This window comes from Cottoperca gobio, chromosome 21, assembly GCF_900634415.1.
Source record: "Cottoperca gobio chromosome 21, fCotGob3.1, whole genome shotgun sequence".
Taxonomy (NCBI): Eukaryota; Metazoa; Chordata; class Actinopteri; order Perciformes; family Bovichtidae; genus Cottoperca; species Cottoperca gobio.
This window is the reverse complement of record NC_041375.1, coordinates 11882457-11896752: the sequence shown is the minus strand read 5'-3', so window position 1 is coordinate 11896752 and position 14296 is coordinate 11882457. Positions and strand designations below refer to the sequence as shown.

At 40.3% G+C, this 14296-nt stretch overlaps 1 protein-coding gene across 1 annotated transcript in view; it reads right to left on the bottom strand.

The window, feature by feature from the left end:
• Positions 1-14296, bottom strand: part of map2 (microtubule-associated protein 2) — an 89816-nt gene that overhangs the window by 57332 nt on the left and 18188 nt on the right. Inside the window, exon 2 of the mRNA XM_029459369.1 lies at positions 5361-5413. The gene's annotated coding sequence lies outside the window, so the exon portion shown is untranslated. The remainder of the gene's footprint in view (positions 1-5360; positions 5414-14296) is intronic.

Below are 14296 nucleotides of genomic sequence, written 5' to 3'. Positions count from 1 at the left end.
ACTAGAAGGTGCGTTATAAGCAGACAAGAGTTATCTCCACAGGGTTGTTACACATCTAGCCAAACGCCAGTCAGTGATGTCACAGCAGATGTTATAATTGACAACTAATTCACAAATATAACCGTATCTATAAGAACACACACACACGCAGCCACACACACACACACTAGAGAGAAAGAAAGTGTATGAGGGGAATTTGGACAATCTTTCCTAACTATGCTCCCCTCCCCCTGTGTGAAAGTCCTTTCTGCTCATTTTGTATGCAACCCTGTACCTCTAACACACACACACACACACAAATCACAAAGACACACACACGCAATGAAAGTGCTTTGTTCTGTCTCTGGGGACTGCACATCCAGCAGCCACCTGCCAGCCCATATTTAATGCAGTCTGCAGGGGGTGATGTGTCTGTGTGTGTGTGCGTGTGCGTGTGTGTGTGTGTGTGTGTGTGTGTGTGTGTGTGTGTGTGTGGATTATTGAGTAAATAGTGTAAAATGGTTTCCTAGAAGGTTTGATTCTGCATCACATGGTTAAGTAAAGCTTTAATTTGTAATGAGTGTGTGCCCTGCAAGCTAAGACCGTCACCTCTGACTGTATGTCGCTGCAATAGAAACTCTCACCGAGCGACCTTCTTTGCAAGAAGAACAGCATCAGTTGTTTTAGTGGGAAAATGACATACTCCAATAATGTACTATCATGCCACCTTCCGCTCTAATGTGTAGGTATGAACGTGAGGTTATAAACTACACTGTTTTTAAGGACAGATAAAAAATCCCACATTTTTGGGAGAGATACAAAACCTCAATCATTCTCTCTGCAGTGAGACTCTTCAGTGACCTTAGAGTGAGGAGATGAGATTACTTCATACAGAGAACTTGTAGTTCAAAAGACAGTAATCCACCCATTTATTTCAAGCTATTCCTTACCATGTCCTTGCCTCCAAAAGGCAATACCTAAAATGAAAAATCTGTGCTATTCAATAGAAATGTTCCCAGAGTTTAAGCTGGGCAAAGTGATTATTCTTCTCTGTTAGCCTCTCATTTATCAGCCCTCCCCTCATTAACCTGCTCTCCCTCAGAATTACCGGGTGCCGTGATCTACTGGAAATGTTTGAATGTGGGTATGTGTGTGCACACTAATGACCATACAGTATGCAACTTTTACATTACATTAAGCTGACGCTTTTGTCCAAAGCGACTTACAATAAGTGCAAACAATCATGAGCATACAACTCTGCACACACAACTGCACTGCACATACAAACTTCGCACACACTCCGAGGCCGGCACCGTGGAACTTGCCGCTGTGGATCCTGTCTGAACAGGAATGATCCTAATCAAACCAGAAACAGTCTTAATGAGGCCCTTTCCTGGATGTAACGTTATATTTAAAAGATAGACAGGAGAGTAATATTGATGGTCTCGTCTAATTCTTAGCAAGCGAGTACATTAAGATAATATAAAAGAATGCCTCCTTATTAAGTGTTAATCAATTGTGATTATTGTGCTTTCATCTGATTAAAGCATCTTTCAAATATTCTGTGTGGCGGGGGGGGGGGGGGGCGTTAAACATGGACAATTGATGAGCACTAGAGCAATACATTTTCTAATTGCACATACTGACTTTGAATATGAATATTATTAGGATCAGACTTGGATGGTACTGATTTGAACAGATCTGATGATAACTCCCAATCCTTATGGGGAAAAAGCAATAACATCCTCAAGAATTCATCTAAAATCTACCAAAACCAACATCCTTTATCCCAACAGCATACCCCTCAGCTTATGAGGACACCAGAGGTATAGAAGAGTGTGAATAAGTATTTACTCAGCTTCTAAAAAACATCTGATCAGGAGATAATCGACAGGATCCTGCCTCAAGAAGTTGAGCTTTAGGGCTCGGACTGTTAGCATAAGGAGAGAAAAAAGCTTTTCTACAGCGTTCAGGGTGTAAACATGTTGCTACTATTTTGGGAGCATTTTTTTTCTAATCCAGTCATACCTATAAAGATATTGCTTTCAGCAAAGATACATGTCTGCAAATACTGTATGTGGAAAAAACACTCGGATGCGTGTACAACAATTCTTCTGTATGAGCGCCATGACAATAAGAGATCAAATGACACTGATTGGCAGCCAGGAGCCTGAGTGAGAAGAAAATGAAACAAGAGACAAAGAGATGGAAAGACGATGAAAGTCTAGTCTGAGGAGTGGGGGGGAGGGGTCTGGGCTATTACATCACTGCTGCAGTGGCTGACAACATTAACATTACTTAACATAACTCTCCATCTCTCTCTCTATAGTTTACAGTAACTGCCATCAAACAATATATGGTTATGACTCTCTCACTCTCTTTTGTTTATTATTGGTCCAATCAAAGATATAGCATTACACCTAAATAGGACCTCATTGATAGGAATACTATGAAATATTATTCTGATGTTATAAATGACATAAAAGACCTAACATATATGCTCCGCCTAGAAATGTTAAAATATTGTACTAGGATTTTTTAAATGATGAATTAAGTGCACTATTTTTTAATAATTCAGAACATGTTTGCATTTCACACCCTCACACTGCTTAGTTTGTAATGTTCTGTTGAATAAGCTAACACATCCCCTGACGCTTTCATGACTCAACAAAATATAATTATCAATAACAAATCCCACATGTAGGCTGTTATTTTGTATACACACAGAAACAGATTTGGTTCAATAAAACACACAAAAAGAGATGAAGGTTACTTATTTCTAAGTGTTTCTCCAAAGATTTATGTCCAGGACCTAAGGTAAATATAATTTGTTGGTAATGTTCGTGTGTAGAAGATCATTTATTCATGAATAAAAAGTTCTGTATAATGTATGAAATGTATCTTTTTGCAATGTCTTGTCATTTGAAATGGGTCTAACAGCTGATACAGGAATTGGACAATAGCTAAGATGTAAAGTAAAATGTACCCGGGTCAGGACCGCTTGCCTTTCTGTTTCAGCCACCTCAGTCGCACAATGGAGGTGTGAGAAGAAAAGGAGAAACGAGAGGCTAAACAAACAGGAGAAGGTCAAACAGATCTGCTGGGAGATGCCACTAACGCTTTCCCTCGTGTAGACAGCAGGGGGGAGAGAGACGGAGGGAAGGCTTATATGTTATCACATAAGATACTTTCATTATGTTTGAATGTACACGTTGTTGAACACTGACAAACAGCACCCTGCTAGTCAATACCGGATGTTGGGGTTATGCCAATTTCCATAGTGTCCAAAACCATGGGATTACTTCCAGGTCCGTCACATGATGCCATTGGGCCATAAACATACATTGGTAAAGAGATGTCTGTAAACCAGAGGATACGTATCAACCTCCCAGTACAAACCCTTATTTGAATCATTAGGGCCTAAAAGTTGTAAAACTCAATAATATTCGAATACAGAGTTATTTCATTAGAACGTTCATTAGAGCGAGCTGAGACCGAGCGGTTGGGAGGCGGGGTCAAAGGAAACGCTGGGAGGCCCATAGGTGCGGAAGATGCAGGTAATTTTACACTCAGCAATCGAGCCATTTTGGCTTCATGCACCACTGAGCAACTTTCATAGGAATGAACGGGAACCCGCCTCCAACGTGTATCCAGTTCTCCTTAGACATCCATGGGTACAAAGGGGCTGAATGATCAATATCTAATGTAGAGTTATGAATATCTGAAAGACATCAGTATGAATAACTGATAGTAAATAGTGTCACCTGTAGTCAGTTAGGAGCATTTAAAAGCTAAATTAAATATGAGGAAAGTCTCATTGATGTGCTGTCAGTGTTAAGGAAGCCGCTTAGAGCGGGGATGGAACAGCTCTTGCACAGAGGACTGTTTTTAAATTGACAATGTTGTTGTGTAGCGGCCAATGCTTGTGGGTGGAGGGAAATAATTGAAGTCAAACGTTTGTATATTATAAAACACTTGTTAGGTCTTTTATCTTAAAAGATCCCCCTTTTATCTTTTATCTCCTACTCCAAAGAAAGAAAAGTGTTTTTTTATACTAATTGTAGCTAGTTACAACAGGAATAGAAACACAACACACGCAGGTTGAGTAGCTAAGTGGTTGATGACGGACTGATGACCGATGACAGATGGCCTACTTTAGTTCAAAAACAGTATCCTTTTTTGAGGGCATGACATGGAGAGATGAGAAACGATGTAGCACACATATATGCTAAGTAAAGGTTATTACTGTACAAAATGCATATTAAGTTATGTAATTAATATTCAGCTATTTTTAAATGATCATATTACTGAAACCAGTGGCTCAGAACACCAACATAACAGTGGCAACTGGGTGAACTTCTAGTATTTACAAGTTACCCTTAATAATCAGTTTTTCATTATAACTGCAGCAAAATGCCTTTAAAATATAAAGGCCCAAAATAAGATGTACCCGTTATTTCAGGAGACACAGCACCAGAGCACTTGGAAGTCCCGATATTTGATGAGGTTGCAGTATGTTTATATGATTTAAATCCTACATGTTTGATGTTGATGTGTTCTGTCTGGACTTGATAGGAAAGGATAAGTGCAGATTTCATTTGAAAGTGTATTAAGGATTTTAAGATTATGACAGCTTTAAACACCTGAGGTAATGTCAGTAAACTACACACAGTCATTATTCACCAACTCAGCCTGATTGTGCTGCTTTAACCAAAGAGATCAAAAGGTCTGAGGTTGAAGAGTCCATCTTTCTATGGACAATTTGTACACCCTTTTAATTTGTCACTTCCAATTGGCAGAGAGGTGACCAGACTTGACACCCAAAATTAATTCGGACAAACAGAGTCTCAATTAGTGAGGATAATGTGGCTTTACACTCTGCACCTGAACCATGCGAGTGTGAAACTGCCAAACAGAATGACTGTCTGGGAGTGTCTAGACATTCATGTCTCACACACACAAACACACTCACTCACACATGCATGAGTGCACACACACACCCCTAATAAAGCCTGTTGTTTTCACATGTATACTAAATGTAATGACTAAACAATTTAAGACAGAAATACATATGCTTGGGGTCTTGGATGATTAATAAATCATATAAATAAAAAAAATTCAGTTACACACACACACACACACACACATTCCCTGGCATAACAAGGTGACAGAGATGGGCGGATAAGCAGGTGGGAGAAATCAGAGATCTGTTTCTTCTGTCCAACAGTAAAATTACAATTGTGTCTGTATGAAAGCAGCACTGTGACGCAGCATCTTTGCAGCAATAGCAATATGCAGGAAAGGGAGAAAGAGAGAAAGAGACAGAGGGAGAGATGACAAAACAAAGAGATCGGGTGGGGGGGAGCTATTGAGAGACTCACCTAGCTAGATGGGATGTTGTCCGTGGTTCAGAAGAAAGGCTAACATCCGAGACCTGAAAGGGTGAGCGAGGATAAGGGGAAAGGACAATAGTAAGGGGGGTGGAGGGGGGGGGAGAGAGAGAGAGAGAGAGAGAGAGAGAGAGAGAGAGAGAGAGAGAGAGAGAGAGAGAGAGAGAGAGAGAGAGAGGGAGAAAGAGGGAGATTAAATTTGGCTCCCAGTACTTTGTGATTGCAGTGACAGGTGGCACCTTGGTTAGCACACACACACACACAGTACATCTTCGAGACAGATGGAAAGGAAGGAGTAGAGGCAGAGGTGAGAAAGTAGTGAGAGCGGCTGAAGTGGGAGAGTACGACTGAGAGTGGTTTCCAATCAGTTGTGGATCTAAAGAAAGCCCAGTGCTATCGCCCAGCTGGGAGTAGCAGAGTACACAGGAGAGACACAGAGAAAGAGATAAAGTGACGGCAAGAAAGGGAGAGTTTATCAGTGTGAGCTTGTTGATGCTACAGCGTTTATTCAACAGCATCCACAAAAACTCAGACACACGCTGTGGAGAGAAGAGGAAGACGGTGCAATTAATATCTAATAACTTGAACAAAACCAATGCAGCTCCATTTACCAGATACACTAGAGCAGACACACACTAGTTGGCTTTAGTCCAACAGTCACAGTCTGAACATACTGATACAACATTTGGACACTGTGGGCCACTGTGGGTATCTCAGCAAGAGGACATTGAGTTCATGTCAATGTGAATGGCACTGATCTAGTAATAGACTACATAAATCATCCATGTCAAAAATACTGAGCAGCAGACATTTCCAATACTCTGTCCCTGCCCTATGATCGATTTGGACAGTAAAGAGATTTTAGAGTAAGAGTAAGATAGTCACACTCCAGGGAAAGCTGAGACATACAGTCGCTAACATATGCTGATTCTACAATTACACCTCGGGGGGTATCGCTGCCAGGAGTCACAGCCACACAAACTGACAAATGACCAAACTCATTGTGGAGCAGCAGCCTCAACACAAATGTGTAGGGCACTGAAATGTGAAACTTTACATGTGAGCTGTTACTGTATAGTATTGTGTAGGAGGCAGCAGTCATGGATAAAAATATCAGTGATAATTTGGGGTATTTATAAAAGATACCCCACTCCCCTATCAAACTGCTGACTGAAGCATTCTGATTTCGGTAAATCCAAACCAAGGTCCTTTCATCATAGTTCTACTCATTACTCTGTTGTGAACATCAAGGACATTCACCTCTGAGAAAACCTCATCTTGAATGCTTGCATCTCATTCGTCAAGTCATTACTCAAGGCATGTGACCATGGACACAACACACACATAGTAACATCAATAAAGCAGCCATTACACACAAGTGGTTGTGCAGGAACTCAATACACCGGAATTCTTTCACCTCATTTATAGTAAAACAAAAAAATACTGTTCATGACCGATTGTTAAATGCCGATGGGTCACACATGTGTTTGTGGCCTCAGACATTAAATGAAGGATCCTCATCCTTGGTTTATCCAGAGCTCATCATAGATCATTGTCCAATAAATGTAGAAGGATGTGATCCAGGGCTGCACGATTTATCGTTTCAGCATCGACATTGTGATTTGCGCAGTTACATTGCAGGATGTGCGATGTCGGCAAATAAACTCAAACATGTCAAGCTACAACTTTTTTGCTGCTTGATAAAAAAGGAAAACTCCCACAAGTTCTTGTTTTCCATTTGACTAATGTGTCAAATGTTTTTCCCGTGAATAACTTACAGTCTAAGTAGGCCCGCCACCTCCCTGGTGCTGGCTGGCCCTAGTCGTGCACATTTCCTCTGTGTGCACCGGCTAAAGTAGGTCGGCTTGAAAAGGTCTGTGGTGAAAAATCATAATTCATAATTATAATATTTTTCTAATGCCGTGCAGCCCTAATGTCATTACATGGTGGAAACGCTATCCTCATACTTGAAGTTAAAACTGCTGTGCCATGATATTCTGAGTAGCAATATGACAAAGCAGGAAAACGGAGGCACAGTTCGGGTCTAAAGCCCCTATATGTGCTAGACGTAGAACAAGGGCATTGTTCTTTACTCCTGTAGTACCTCTATCTGGAAAACCTCAGCTTTCTGAACAAAGCAGAATTGGAAAATTCCTATAAAAGGCCTCCCAATTATCTCTAAGAGGATAAAAAGCTCATCTACTCTTCCATTAACAGGACAGAATAGTATTCCTCCTGCTCAAGCTTTGACAGTCTGTTGCAAGCTTCTGTCCAATTTCTTTCTTTTTGAATAATGTTTAGGTAACTGCTGTTCAACGAGTGGGCTTTGAGACTGAAGACAAAGTCATGAATGCTGTGCAGTGTGTTTGTGTCCGATGTGTCTTCAAACTGGACGTCCAGCTTTGTCTTCTCGCTGGTAGCTGTAGCTACGTGCCCACACAAACACAGCCGCTTGTATTTTGTTTCTTCTGTTTTTAACAGAGCTTTTTTTCAGTCGGAACACAACATGTTGCTTATTTTCCCAATCAGAGAGAATTGTGTACCCCTAAAGAGAAAGGGCAATAGGATTAGAAGAAATGCCTCATAGGACCAGCAGGTGAGGTGGGAGCATTTAAAAAAAAGACAAACACACTTTGGGTCTCAGGTATAAACATAAAGCATGAATTAAGTCCAGATATTACACTGATGATTTAAATACACATATATGTATTCAGTCAGATGAACTTAAAAGGACAGCTCATCCCAGAAATTCTAAATACATATTGTTTCCTCTTACCTGTAGTGCTAAATATCAATCTAAATTGAGTGATGTCTGCCTGAGCCTCCTGAGCTCACATGAGATGGCTAATGTTACTGTTCAGTCGAGTGTCACGAGCCTCTCGTCCATGCGTAGATGCACGCTTCCTTCTGTGCAGTGATACAGTAGAGAAAATTGTTCCTACATGAAACTACGCACAACAAGGTCTGTGGATGATCTTGAGTAATCAGGTCATGATTTCCTGAAAGAGACACTTTTTTTTGAGCCTCACAAACCAAACACCATGTAGCTCCAATATATTCAAGAGAATGCAAACATCTCTACGGCCGATATCGCAACACTCTGCAACTCACACCAAAACAATCTAGATGGATAAATGACACTTCAGGTAAGAGGAAAAATATGTCTTTTGGATTTTGGAGTGAACCTACTCTTTAAGACAGGGGTGGGGAACCTTTTTACATTTTTATTTTTTTACAACATCCTTCGAGGGCCGCACTAGTTTTTAAGACGCAGCCCATTCATTTCACCTTTCTTTTATGCTAAATGCAAAAAAGCAACTTTTGTATCCATCTATCTTTCTGTTTTATCAGAAATCCTTTATTTGTCCCACAACGGGGAAATGTATCTTGTCACAGCAAAAGAACATATGAAGTAAAAAGGCAGTACACAATAATTAAATAGAATCAAAAATAATATAAGTGAATATTGCACATGGCAGTGATAATTGCACAGCAGTGGTGGAACAGTCTGTTCTTGGTGTGGTGGTCTACCTGATCTATCTGTCCATGTTTGTATGTTCCGCTCTGCAGAGAGCTGCTTGTTGGGCCAAACTCGTGACAGTCTCGTTTAATACTGAAGTCTTTTGACATGACGTGACCACGTGATGACACGTTCCGCTTGTGTTGTGTTCAAGGACCCCGACCTTGGCTAGGAAAAACAGTCAGTCCCCCGTTTAAAATATTGCCGTCTAGTTTTTTTTGCTAGTGGATTTGTTTTGGGTGCGTTTTACGAATTACCTCGAGGGCCGGATCAAATGGTCTCGCGGGCTGTATACGGCCCGGAGGTTCCCCACCCCTGCTTTAAGACAACATGTGGACAAGACACAACTCAGACGTACAGAGATGGAGGACATTTTATTCATCCGAGCAGCTCACCTGCTTATATTTGTTCTCCCCAGAAAGGGTTTATAAAATCTTTTATCAGCATTTCAATTGAATTTGATCTAGAGCTTTAATTATTGGTTGATTATCCATTAAGCCATTCAACAGAAAAATAATTGACAACTATTTAACTATAAATTAATGAAAATCTTGTTAGCTGTGGTTACATTTGTTCAGTTGTCATAAACACAAGGGAGACATGCTTTGGCATGATTATGCATTGTTTTAGTTTTTACCTTCCTTTGCAAACATTTTAACACACAGTCAACCACTGAGTAAGCGGTCAGCGCTTGTGTCACAGCTTCATCGGACTAATGCCACTCTGTATCTAATCAGAACAAAGAGCTTTTCAGGAACACAACAGTTCCTAAGGCTTTGCACCATTATCGCAGTGTCTGTCTGAATCTCCATCATCATTTAAAATGTCTTGAAGTGAAGTGTTTCCAACAAGCACATTTTCTCAAGATTGGAATGTCATGCTGGGAATGTTGTTGTTTCCAAGGGCTACGTTTGAAAAAGAAACAAAGCATTAGTACAAAAGATTGTTAATTTAATTAAATGGCTTGTTGTACGACCTCACTGTTCTTATATTAACAAGTCCGACACCGCATGCTCTTTGTGAAACAGAACAGCTTATAGCATACATCCATACAAATAACAGTACATGTGTATATTCCAACTTGGTTGCCCTTTGCACTTCACTCCTGATCGATTGAAACGTACAAGTCATCAGAGACCTCAGCGGGCTGCCCTGCTCAGCTTCCTGCCTGCTGTTATTAACAAGAACTGTTTTTAATCTGATCAAATGATGTTTGGCAAAGACGCTGGATTCCACACATGACACAGAAAATGTTTAAGCACTGAACCTGGTAAATATGTCAGAAAAATTACATCTGCTGTATAAAAAGTAAAAAAAAAAGATTCAGCAGGGAGTGCTGAATGGCTAAATAGATGCAAACAGGGGACATTGGATCTGACGGACAGACTTTTATTTGAAATGGTGGATATAGCACGCAGGGAGCAAGATGCCTGAGTATAACCTAATCAATTTTGAATTTGAAAACATCATCACAGTTTTATCAGTTAAAATGACGGCACTCTTTAGCCTATAGGAGTATCTCATAAGCCTGAAACAATGATATCAAATGTTTCACCATCGCCATATGCCAATTTGATAGAAACACTACTCTGCAGTCATGCCGCGATGACTCAAGTGCTAAATAAAGTAAAGCAGGAACAGTATTCTGTTGACACAATGAAAACACTAATAAATACATTTGAAAGTATAACAATGTCCCCTCTTTACAGGGCTTTCCTTTTTAACCACATATACAGTATATTTCCAATAGAGGGAAGCAATGAGTGGTAACATTACACCATGTGGACACATTTCTCTGCTGTTATTGGCTGACTGTTTGTGTTGCCGCAACAGCTCAGCCGTGCTCTTAGTTTGACGGAATTGGACCAAGCAGCAAAACAAAATGGAGGAATCGTCGCTGTATCCGTGCCTCCCTAACCCTCCCTGTCCCAATAGCAGACAGTTGTCACAACCAAAATGAGCACAGTGATAGTGAATTTTGGGGGAACTGGGTTGAAAAGAAAAAGTATGTTACCTTATAATTATGATAATCATTACAGGTATTAACAGAAATTAAAGTGATTGTTATTTTAATAAAACTTAAAGAGAATTTGTCCACTTTACTTGCGGTGTGCTGATGGCCTGTTTTAATGCAGAGTTTAGAAAATCTGACAGAATCTGACAGAACAGAGTAAAGTTGTGCATGCGGCGTAACACTTCCTTATTTATGTGTACATGATTTAAAGGACCTATTGCACAGATTCTGCCCTCTCAGGGACCTCCCTGATGTGAAGTAACTATAGTTCAACATCATGCACGATCTATAACAAGGGAAATCAGGAGTTGTGTAGGAGACTATAATCAGCTGCTAAGAGACAGTAACTTCCAAATATCAGGTTTGATATTGCGTCGTTAGTGAGTTGATGACAGTTCGGTATTTTTCAACTTGGAAGAAATAGCAGCTTTTTTTTGACTCATAACATTGATGAGGTTAAATCAAAGCAATTTAATAAAAAAGAAAAAGAAAAAAAAGACAGACATGTGAAAACTTGATCCAGTTTATGTTTGCGTATGCAAAATCCCAGAAATTAGATTTGGAAATCAAATGATCTACTATCGCCAGAGGACATCAACCTCCAGAGGAAGAATAAACGGATTCATTGCCAACAGCAGTTAGCAGCAGATTTGCTTTGTCCTTAAATGGCACAAAAAAAAAGTCCTGGCCTGTAGAAAGAAAGAATTGGTGCGTTATGCTTATTATATTGACTAATGATGACAGAGAAAGTCAAGAAGTCATTTTGTTTACAGAAGACAAAACATGACTTCTAGCGACCCACCACTTTCATCAATTAGTATCGGTACAGAACACTCAGCTATAGTATTAGCACTGGTATCAAATAATTTAAACGATCACAATTACTACACTGATAGTCTTCTGGAGGTGTCATTGGCACTTAAAGGGAGGATTTGTTATGCCCTCAATCATCTTAGGTACGTTTTTCACAAAGAGGAGTAATGTCCCTTCCTGTGTTTTGGCTTCAATCAGATTGTCCTTCTAGAAAAGCAGTTAAAGCTCCTTATGCCAACCGGATATACGTACACCCCAGGAGGCAGCAGGACAAACAAAGCTGGCATTCATTTGTACTTTTCTCTCTGAGGATACATGTAGTCTAACTTTCCTTTCCCTCCTTGGGCAACACATATGAGATGAATCCCATTTGGTTGTCATGAAGAGACGATGGCAGCTTATTCAGTATAACCCTTTCCAAACTGCTTCATCATGTGATTGGTATTATTAGTTTGGGGATGTAAGTATTAAAGAACCAAAGCAAAGTAGAAACGTAAAGTTGAGTCAGATGTTGGTATTGTAATGACACCAAACTGAAATAACTGACTGAAATAATTGCTGTATTAACTAATGAGTCAATCAACAAAGAGTTAGTCAGCAAATATGTTGATAACTGATTCATCGTTTGAGTCATTTTCAAAGAAAAAATGTCAATTTCTCAAAGATCAAAACTGCTTTTGTCTGTTCTGTCATTTGAATATATTTTGGCTTTTAGTTTACCTCTTTTTTCAGAAATGTAATAATGAAAACAATACATCGGTTATGAAGAAAATATTTTTAAGATTGACTACTTTACCTTCTATTCAACATATTTGAAATATGTACTAACTAGCTGAACCCTTCATGAAGTAAAATATTCCTCGAGTATGTTTATGTAGACTGATGTGTGGCTGCCAGTGTCACGTTCATGACTACAGATGCACACAGACCAGTGCTGTGCTAACTGAGGTCAATGAGGTGTCAGGGCAAGCTCTCCTTTTTTTCCTCCGTCTCAATTTTAGATCCGAACATAAATACCATAATGGTTAACATACTCAAAGTCCAAACTGTTTGATTCTTGAGATGTTTTTATGCATCAATATAAGATAATATAAGAGCCAAAAATGTTACTATGTTACTGCAAAGAGCCACATCATACACACAGTCACAGATGCACACCTCCCCCCCTCCCCTTCTGTCTTTTGTTCTCAGCCCTTCTCTGTGCTCCCTCACTCTCTCCTAATCCAAACTCTCTCACACACACACACACACACACACACATACACACACACACACACACACACACACACACACACACACACACACACACACACACACAGTTATATTTTGAGAAATTGAATTAAATTCAGAGGCCAGTTATTATCAACAATGAACATTGTGTCTCACACACAAACTCTCAGTAAAGAAATGTGAAAGTGTTTTATCTTCCTATGCATGTTGCTTCTTTAAATTAGTGGGACTTCTGACATTCCTGGTCTTGAACAATCCTCCTCAAATCTGGCTTGTATTCCGTTGTGGTCACTCGAAGCAATTCTTTCACATGTGTGCCAGTCAGAACAGATGGATACTTTGATTTCACGTGTTTCAGGGTAGAAAACACCGACTCACAGACGTATGTTGACCCAAACATTGATAGTAGCTTGAGAGCAGCCTGTTTGACATTGGGATATTTTTCCATTGGCACAGTTTTCCAGAACTCAAGAGTCCCTTCCCTCAGAACAGGTTTCAGTCGGTCTTCCTCAGAAAGTTCAATCATCTCCAACTCTGCCACCGCCTCGCCCGTGACTAGCGGGGCTTTCAAACAGTCCGTCTCAGCATTAAAAGGGTCGACGAGGAACGTAATCTGTGACCTTTTCAGCTGTAGATCATGGAACCGGGTCGCAAAGTTTTCGTGCAGGGTTTCAACCAATGTTGCATATCGGGCTGTTTGCTTTCTCAGGGTGGCACCGGTGGCTTGTCCGCTTGCTTTTAGCAGAGAGGGAAAATACGCCAATTCTCCCTTTAGAAGAAGTGTCTTAAACAGTTGTTTCAGTTTGTTAACAAACGCAAATACACTATGCACTAGGTCAGGCAGAATTTTTATAGGAATATGAACTCTCCCACTCTAATAAAACGTCCTATGTTCGTCTTCATATTTTCGCTTAGCTGTGCATTTTTTCCCTGCCATTTTAGGATCGAACTCAGATGGTCAGATATTGTTTACTCAACGATAGGTATTTCCCCCCTCGAAGGTGATTGGTTCACTGCATCGCATTGGGCCACATCAAAATTAGACGCACTGTCATGCTCTCATACCGACACCACACATACACACATGTACACACAAATAAAATTCGATATGAACTGAAGAGCCGCATGAAACTGGAAAAAGAGCCGCGGGTTGGCCACCCCTGCTCCAAGGCCTCTGTGGTCGGTTCTGAACCCACATCAGTCGCTCTTCAGCTGGGTGGGGTTTGAGTGGTGCTGCCTTGAACTGTTCAGCTGGAGCACACACAGGGCCCACATTGAAAATGACTGCTAACCGTCACTGTGATGACGACATCATTAAAAGAACGCCAGTCGAACCTCAAAGGGTGAAAA